The following is an 8,000-nucleotide window of genomic DNA, read 5'->3' as shown; positions in this document are numbered from 1 at the left end:
GACCTTGAAGTTGGCGAAACAGATTCAGGGAAAAAGAAGAAAAGAAAAGTTATTTCTCACAAGGAGATGCAGTGTGGGCAGCTTTTCATATTGTTCAAGGATCATCTGAGTAAGTTTATAAAGCACAATTTTGTTTATAAATGGCAGGCCAAGTAGTTTAAGGATTGCCTACGTATCTTCCCTGAAGATGTGGTAGTGTCAATGGTGGATTTCGCTGAAAATTACACTTTCAATGAACAGAACAAGATCCAATCGATGCATTGGTTTTCTAGCCAGGTGACAATCTTCGTTCACATTACATATGTGAGGATTGTAGGTAGTGTCCAAAAATACTATCATTTCTATATATCTGATGATAAAAGCCATGGTACTCTTTTTGTGTAGCATTGCTTTATGCTCCATTATGGTTGGTTGAAAGAGCTAGGCATATCTCTCAAAGAACATTGGGTCTGGTCAGATGGAGCAGCCTCGTAGTTCAAAGCAAAGAGGCCTTTTTATTTTGTTGCTCGATATGGAACTCTGACAAGTTTGAAAATGACACATCACTTTTTAGGTTCAAGTCATGGGAAGGGCGAACATGATGGTGCAGGTGCTGTTATTAAGCGAAATCTCACTCAAGAGCAGCTAAAGCCAGACTGTGTGAGATTACAATGTGCAGCAGATGTGGTGCCATTTTTGAGAGAAACCATGTCCAATGGTGCTACAGCCACGTATTCTTCGTAGGTATGACCAGTTAGTCAACTGTTCTGGGAGGTCAAAGTAGGTGATGTGGATAGAAGCCAACATCGGGATTGTAAATCTGTGCCTAATGCGCGTGGGCTACATTGTGTCAGCGGCTACTCCTTAACAAATGGAAAACTTCTTAGGTATCGGCAATTCTCATGCTTTTGTAGTGCTTGTTTGCAAGACAGCCGGAGGAGGTGTTTGAAAAAATCACACGTTTTTGCATGAAATTATGTTACCCTTGAACCTACAGATGATGTCGAAGATGATGATGAGATTGAAGAGTTTGCATATGAAGGACACCATGATGCGTTGAGTGATGCACTTCATGTTGGTGACAATTTTGCTGTTATAGCTCCTCATGAAAATAAGGAGCTTGTGGATTTTTATGTCTTGAAATGTATAGCAGAAAAGACTCAAACTAAAGCTTTGCTAAGAGATGCATGGGGGAATGTTTGCAATACTGGCTCATTTGTTGTCAAAGGAGTTTGCTACGAACAAGCAAAAGAAAATCCCTATGAGTTCAAGCTATTAAATTTTGAGCCTGAAGCCACCTTGCAATCCCACGTTGTATGAGCTATTAAGTTCCCAATGCAAAAAGTGGGATGTACAAGAAAATTCTTACTTTCCTCAGAAACATATGAGATTGTTTACAATAGCACTCCTTTTGATTTATAGCATTCCTAGTTCTAATCTAAGCTTCTTTTGATGTCCCTTCAGCATCTTTTCTTCTTTTTTTTTCTTTGGGGGAATCTCTGTAATCTCTGTGCTGAGCATCACCCTGTTTTGCAATTGCTTGAATCGTGTCTAAAATGCCTATGTGATATCTTGAGGAAGATAGCATGAACACTCTGTCTAAAGCCTTTCCCTAAAAAAGGAGACGAGGGAAACTCCAGATGAGACTCGCACATGCAGCCGGCCATTCAAGGGTTTGATGCCCCTGATCGAATAGCCAACCGATGATGGATCTCGCACATACACATCAGACAGTTGCTCAATGGTTGTGTTGACATAGGATAAGGTCTGCTTTTGTAGGCCCACAACAGAGTAGGTGTTAGCAGTCTTTCGCAGGCTCCTTCTTCTCTCCCGCCTTTGCCATCAGCACTGTTATAGTTGAACATCGTGAAGGTGGGGGGGTCATAACGTTGGGGGCGATAAGGAGCCGTTCAGAATAAGCGTTGGCTGCATGCAAACGTGGCAGCACTTTTCAAACGTTCGAGGCTGCATGTGTGAGTCCTAAGAGACAATGGACAGGTGACTCTGGTAAATGCTGAATACATCTGATTCATGAATGATCATGGCCACTAGAACCAACCCAAGTGCCCACCAGTACTCTCGCGTGTACATTAATCCATAAGAAATAAATAATCTCCACAACAGACATAGAAAAATAAACAAGTGTAGCTAAGTAGCTGCATGGGTAGCTACTATGTAGACTGGTAGCTGCCCTTAACATTTCTTGGAATCGAAAGCTGTGTTAAGTACTTGTAATTGTGCAACTATGGAGGTGCAGTGATGAACAATGCAAAAAGGTAAACAAGTGTACAAGTTAACAAAAGCTGCTTTACTACATTGTGTCATCATTACAAGTGAGGAAAATACTCCATAAGTCAGTAAATGGTTGACTGTTTACATCGCTTATCATGGTTACATGTTAGGATAATATATCTAGAAATAATACTCTAGACGCCACTGCTTTGAGATCCTAATGCTCAGGTTATCGATCGGTCTCGGCAGTGCACAGTCCTCGGCATACTTGAGGCAAAATCTTTCGCACAAAGCCAAGCTGTGAGCCAAGATCTTACAGTTGTTGTAAGATATCCTTGAATCTCAGTGGGATTCTGATGTTCCATATTCTTCACAATGCAGAAAGTGCCTGGAGGATTCCACAACTACTTGTATTGTGTGTCATCCACTAGAATTATGGATGTAGAAGTGTACTGACCTCTTTTCTCCCAGAAGTCACTTAGCTTCTTGTAAAATATAGACTTTCCACCAGTTATCTTGATTCTAGCATCTCTTACACAATCCTGCTATGCAAGAATTTCCTTGAATTGGGGAAACTGATCAGGAAAACAGGCAACAAGTTTTCCGCTTTAGTCTTCATGCAGCAGGTCCACACAAATACATGAAAGTGCACAAGGCACCAGTCCAAGAATGCACGTGCATCCCTTTTATACCCAGCAGACACCCCTGCTATGCCTACAATTTCTAGATCATTCTAGTAGGCAGGCTTCCGTGAACAGTACCTCTTATCTAATGAAGTCAACAAGACACCATTAATATGAAGGATTAGAGCTGGCTTACTCTCAAACAACATGTTCCCATGATCCTCCCATGGAGGAGACACCACCCCATCATCGTTCCTAACATAATCTACAACACCACCTGCACCTCCTCCATCCTCCCTTTGCCAAGGCACCGTCCCATCATCGTGCCTTACATATTCTGTACCACCTGCACCAACTGCACAACCTGCATCACCACCTGCATCCACAGATGCATCACCATCTTCCTGAGGTGGTTCAGACTTTTCATTGGTAATCTCCATGTCCTCACCTGCACCAACTTCCCCACCTGCACAACTTGCTTCACCACCTGCATCCACAGATGCATCACCATCTTCCCAAGGTGATTCAGACTTTTCAATGATAATGTCTGTGTCTTCACCTGCATTGCCTTCACCAACTGCACCACCTACATCCACAGATGTGTCACCATCTTCCCGAGGTGGTTCAGACTTATCAATTGTAATCTTCGTGTCATCACCTGCACCATCTTCACCAACTGCACAACTTGCATCACCACCTGCATCCATAGATGCATCACCATTTTCCCTTCCTGGTTCAGACTTTTTCATGATAATCTCCATGTCCTCACCTGTACTAAGGACAAAAAAATTCGTGTTTTTATCCTCTTGGTCATCAATGCTGCTAGCACATGGGACTTGCCCCTCAACTCTAAATGAACCATCTACACCAGGAGGGTCTTTCATAATAGATTGTGTTATCATACTTATTATGTGATCAAGATTGTCAATGTTGCTAGTGGCAGCATCTGAACATAAAAACAATAATGAGATAAAAAACAATGATGGACATGACAAAAAAAATTTGATTTTTGCTTTCTTAATTCATAGGAAATGGAGAATTGTTACAAAGCCAAAAACGACGACAGGATTTAGGAAAAGAGCCAAAAAAGGGGATAGGCTACAAAGCAAAAATATCGAGACTATGTTTGGAGTTTTTTTTTGACTTTGGTTTTTGTACATCACCTTTTCTTCCAGAGTCCATGTTACTATTTTCTCTAGTCTCTATGGCTAATTGGTTCTTTGATGTCTTTGTTTGCCCTTCTACATCCTCTGTAGGATTTTTGGCAGCTCCATCTGCAAGAGAGAAGAAACAATCAACAAGAATGAACCTTAAACAATATTATCTACCTTTAGGGGGGGGAAAAAAAAAATAACACTTGCCATCTTTCTCTTTCTTTTCCTTTGCATCATATGTATGGTCTGCAGGATGGAGGGACTAGTGTCTCGGGCTGACACTTCATTGTCCTTCATTGATGAAGGAGCATTTTCTACTTGATCTCCATTCTCAGGACTATACTTCTCTAACACACCTTCCTTCGCAACTCTAGTCTCTAGCTCAGCCTTTGCAGTCTCTGGCTCAGCCTCTGCAGTCATGAAAATTATTAAGGAATTAAGAACTTGCGGTTTCAAGTTACATGTAGCTAAAACATGACAGTGGAAGCTACCAGGCAAGCACTGATAGCTACCAGCACTATGCTAGTAGCTACCAATGCCATCTTGGTAGCTGGCTGATTGAGAGCTAACAAGATGACATAAGGGCCACTAGTGATATCCTAGTAGTAAGCAATCTAATAGTGGTGGTTAACAGAATAAAATCCTGGCAACAACCTTTATCTAAAACATCTTCCTTCTCAGCATGTACCAACACCTTGAATTCTGTTCTTCACACATAAGAAATTAAGAATAAGTTTTCAAGTTACATGCAAGGTAAGCATGACAATAGAAGCTACCAGGCAAGCACTAATAAGCTACTAGTACTACCAAATGCTATCCTAGTAGCTACCTTGGCCCCTTCCATCATGGTAGCTACAGATGCTATCATGTAGCTACCAATGTTATCCTGGTAGCTACCTTGTCACTTGCAGGACTTCCTTGGCAAAATGGTAGCTCATGGCAGAATGACATCTACCAATGCAATCCTGGTAGCCACCTTGTCACTTGCAGGAATTCCTTGGCAGAATGGAAGCTCACGGAAGAATGGCAGCTACCAATGCAATCCTGGTAGCCACCTTGTCAATTGCAGGACTTCCTTGGCAGAATGGCAACTCATGGAAAAATGGTAGCTACTACTATTATATTGGTAGCTACTGATAGCCGTTTTTCAGCTCTCCGTAATTGCCATAGTGAGTTAACCCACCCTACAAAAATCATCCAAACACTGTGGCTATCCCTACCATTTCACTGTATATAGGTGTGTGTGAGTTAGGGGACTTTTCCCATATCTTCTTAAAAACCCTCAGCTAGCTAATCACTGGGCTAGTTGAGTCAAAAAAATAAAAAAGTATAAGTATATTATGGCCCATTTGTGTGTAAATATTTCATTGTATATAGGGCCTAAATAAAAGTATTTTTCATAATTATTTTGGTATTTATTTAAATATTTCTACCTATGGTGTGTTATTTATGCTATGTACATTGACTCACCATTACCATATTTTATCTTACCATGTTGCGTACTCTTTATTCCATATAAAAAATAATTTCATGCAAGCTTCTCTTATTTTTGGTGTAACTCCATCTCAACAAAAATCCAAAAAAACTAGTTTTACTTATGTGTATATTTTCTCACTATTGTGATTTTTCCTTCCTACATCTATTCTCTTTTACTCTCATAAATTAGAACACCAAAAATATTCATCTTTTTATGGTAGACTTATAATGAGAGAGATTTATTTTGACCCCTTTATATTTTTTCCACCTATATTATTTATATTTGACACGTACATATTTTTTTAGACCCCTCAATATTTGATTTTCGTAGTTGTACTATTCACTTATATCATGATCTCAACAATATCTTCAATTATAGACCTACCAAATAAGGTCAAGGGTATGTTGAATGCATGCATGCACCATGGGGAGCTCACTCTTGGAGGTATTCAAAAGAATCATCCAAAGAAGGACCGCACAACGACCTTGTGCAGTGGAAAAAACAGTCGGTTTTGCTGAATTTTTAAAGATCACATGCTCCACGAATTGGAAAAGGTTATACAAACAAAAGTTGTAGCTCGTGAGCTGAACTTTCACCTCAAATTTTTTCATATTTTTGTGAGCTACGAGCTGTGAGCTATGATTTTATTGGTGGACCCCAGTTTGCCCATGCTATGCAGCCACACTCCTCTGCACTCATCATCCCCACCTCTCTCACCACTCCTCTCTGCACCCTACTCAACTTCTTCTCAACCTTGAAGAATAAGAGAAACCATGGTGAACTCATGTCTCCTACACACACTTCCATTCCAAAATTGACCACCTAGTCTCATTTTTTCTCTTCCATATTACCCATATTTATAAAAAAAACCACAAAATTCAGCCTCTTCTCTTGAAAGACAGCATCATGGTGATTGATTACTCATGTTCACTTACCTTGGCTCCCAAGAAAGGTCAAGAGTGGAGAAAAAACGTACCGTCAAAGCTAGTGGACCGTCAACAAGCGTCAAAATTGACCCTACTCAAGACACTTGGAGCATCGACATTGTAAGAAATCCATGTTTTCTTACCTATTAAGAGTTTTTTCTTCTTTATTTGTATCCTACATGGATACTCCCATTGTAAATATCCAATTCCATTTGTAAATCAATAAAAATACTAACTCTACTAATTTACTAACACTAACCTAGTATGAAAAGTCCTATCACCTCCACTTCTCTCTTCTCTCTCTTCTTCATCTATCCCCACCAACTTCTTGATAATTCCAAGCAAAAGAAATTAGATAAGTGCTGAAAATCTAACCCAACCATGGTTAGAGGAGTAACCCTAGCCCTCAAAATTGCTATAAAAGGAGGGTGTAGCTAGCACAAAAAGGAGAGAGCCATAAGCAAGAGCACTATGCTATAGCTTGAGAAGCCAAGGTCAACCTCTCTAGAAGGAGCTCTTGAGTGGAAGCTCATTGTCGTATGCTTGTGCATGTGTTGTAATAGGGGTGATTAGCACGGGAACTCTATGCCATTGTAAGAGAGAGAGCGATCATTCAATTGAGAGTGGAAAATCTATCATTCCTCCTACTAGTGTAAGCCCAACATTTGCTGAATCAAGGAGGGTGGATTTGGACTAAGCTTGGATACTTTGTCTCTCTTCCAACGTGAAGTAATGGACAACAATGATGTGTAAGTGTCTTGGTGATATTTTTAGTTCTTGATAGCTTGTGTCTGGGTGTTGTTATCAATTTAGCCATAAATCCCACATATTGTAAGAGGGCGACAGGGTGGAGAGGACTCTCCTGGCCTTAAGACAGTGATTGGGGTGGCTTTTCTTGTGATGTGTCGTGGTGAAATTTACTCAAGATATGTTGAACAAATACTAATCTCACTTTGATCGGTCATGACAAATTTGTAAGAAGGTATTAATGCAACAAGCACCCCCTCCCTCTTCTCTCTCTTTCTTACATATATAATTGTGTTTGCTTGATCATTGCCGATACATTTCAAAGCAGCCCGAGCACTATCTCTCTCTCTCTCTCTCTCTCTCTCTCTCTCTCTCTCTCTCTCTCTACGCGTCCTAGTTCGCATCCAAAACTAGGTGGTGCCCCAAATTTGTGTAGGGTTAGGTTGCGGGTTTGCATGTGTGTTTGTTGTTTTTTCCAACCCCAACCCAATTGAGCAGCACGGGAGCCTAGAAGGGTGCTTAGAGGCCACTCTTCTTGTTGCTCGCCCCGGACTGCCTCAAATTGGTGCCCCCACTGAGGACGGCTTGTGTATTTTTGTGAAGGCTCAACCTTTAGCATAATCAAGTAGCTTGCATGAATCATGAGAATTTATATGATCCCTTTATTCCCATTGCAAGGCAAAAGGTACACATAATTGTTAGTACTAAGTTGCAATTTCAACGTGTAATTCGTAGAATTTTAGGTCCTCTTAGGTTGGCAGAGATAAACGCATCAGTAAATCCTTTTATTTTGCCTCTCATTAGGTACGACCTTAGTTTGAACGTCTATATTTTTGTTTTGTTTTAAGAATTAGGTCATGGA

The 8,000-nt window shown here is 40.5% G+C and overlaps 1 pseudogene; it reads right to left on the bottom strand.

Moving 5' to 3' along the window:
- Positions 1 to 2,391: 2,391 nt before the first annotated feature.
- On the bottom strand, positions 2,392 to 3,583 carry LOC147419556 (uncharacterized; annotated as a pseudogene).
- Between the last annotated feature and the right edge of the window lie 4,417 nt (positions 3,584 to 8,000).

Source organism: Adiantum capillus-veneris, chromosome 29 (genome assembly GCF_014529385.1).
Source record: "Adiantum capillus-veneris isolate H3 chromosome 29, ASM1452938v2, whole genome shotgun sequence".
Lineage (NCBI taxonomy): Eukaryota > Viridiplantae > Streptophyta > Polypodiopsida > Polypodiales > Pteridaceae > Adiantum > Adiantum capillus-veneris.
This window is presented reverse-complemented; position numbering and strand designations above follow the sequence as displayed.